Consider the following 1,718-nt stretch of genomic DNA (forward strand, 5'->3'; position numbering starts at 1 on the left):
AAGGTAATGTCTCATGAGGTTATAACTTGGTGAAGTTGTCGTATATTTATAGCCCATCTTAGAGATTTGGATTTGGGTTACTTCCTGATGTAAAACTTACCCTCTATAGAGATTTTTTTAAACAGAGGTCATACGAAATGTACAATGGTTGGACGTAGACAAAGTGATGTCTTACACTTGTTAATCGGCTCCATGCTTTGTGTAGGTAGATAGATTTTGATTACTCTAGCTATGTGTATTAAATATTCAGAGCCAATGGGACTATCGGGAGTTTATATTTGATACAGGTGTCTATTGTATATTTTTAGAAAAATATAAACTAATATATTTTGTTTCAAGTGAAATATAAAATGTATTCTTCATTTGTGATATATAAAACTTATATATATTTGGAAACTTAAATATATTGTCATAATACAAATTTTTAATCAATTCTTTTATTAAAATAGAAATATTAAACACTAAAAAAGTCTAGCAAAAATTTATTCATGTTTGTTAATTAATTTATTTGTGTGCATATCAAAGGTTAATAATTCACCACATCACTTGTATTTGTATGATTGATATACCAAAATTAATTAGTCTAATAAATAAAAGATCTTAATAGTCTAGAATTGTCTTACACTTTATTCAATGACGTAAAATACTCAAACAAAATGTTATATATTTAAAGGTTCCTTTCAACTTTTTACATATTAACATAATATAAATAACGCGATATGATGGAATATTGGGCAGCGCAAATCAATGTCCAAAATAATGTACAAAAATAACAAAGATAATAGGTTCTAGTATGTTTTTGTCTGGATCTATTGAAGATGTTATACTTGCTTGGCGTGAAGCATTTCATGAACCAGGATTGTTTTCAAAACGTTCAGGTTTAACCATTAACCATATATCAGTTGTACTCACGTAGAGTGAAAAATAATCAGTTTGCATGTATCTTCATATCTAATAGGCTTAGTATAGATGTGCCATTATATGTATGTATAATAATATTAAGATGGGTATCATCCTTGATTCTCTTCGTGTAAAATAAATTATATACAAAGTCCTTATTCTCATATATAACATGGCGAAGTGGATAATCCAGTATCAAGCTAAAGGAGTGTGATAAAATAATTTAAAGTAAGAAGTTTGAATTTATAAAATCAAAAGTTAGGTCATACAAAGGAGCATTAATGAACTGAAGCGTTCAAACACAACTGAATCAGTAGAAGTCTCTCATCAAGGAGCAAGTGGTAGATTGTATGTTTTAGAGGAAATATTGGAAATACTGGAGTTCAACTCTAAAATAATATATCAGGTGCAGGCGAACTTATACAGTGTACCCATTGTTTGTATAAACTTCTTGATCTATAGCAGGAAAGGCTGTCCTGTGAGTGAATTTATACGGCCTGCAAAAGTAAATTTCTGATGTGAAAAAAATATCTAACTCTGGGATATATCAGGGGTGTACGCAGTATTATTTATCTTATTTTTTGGGGAGGGGAGGTTGGTTCTTTGGATTGTTTTTTCAAAAAAATTGAAAAGTTACATTTTTTGCTAAAAAAAAAATTAAAAGATTTTATACGGATATACTAATTAAAGTTACGTGATCAGAACATAAAGTACAATTATAATTGAATGTTGAATTTATATAAAAAAAACTATGAAAACCTGGGATTGATATTTTCCAATATTCTTAACACTTCAGCTATTTGCTCTTCGTGAACAAA

The 1,718-nt window shown here is 28.8% G+C and overlaps 1 long non-coding RNA gene across 1 annotated transcript; it reads right to left on the minus strand.

Moving 5' to 3' along the window:
* Nucleotides 1–606: 606 nt before the first annotated feature.
* Nucleotides 607–1,225, minus strand: LOC139907543 (uncharacterized). Its single transcript, XR_011784228.1, has 2 exons — nt 1,170–1,225; nt 607–1,100 (listed from the first exon to the last, which is right to left on the minus strand). It is a non-coding gene; the product is annotated as an uncharacterized lncRNA (long non-coding RNA).
* Nucleotides 1,226–1,718: the final 493 nt, after the last annotated feature.

The sequence above is a fragment of the Lepeophtheirus salmonis genome, unplaced genomic scaffold (assembly GCF_016086655.4).
Source record: "Lepeophtheirus salmonis unplaced genomic scaffold, UVic_Lsal_1.4 unplaced_contig_6995_pilon, whole genome shotgun sequence".
Classification (NCBI taxonomy): Eukaryota; Metazoa; Arthropoda; class Copepoda; order Siphonostomatoida; family Caligidae; genus Lepeophtheirus; species Lepeophtheirus salmonis.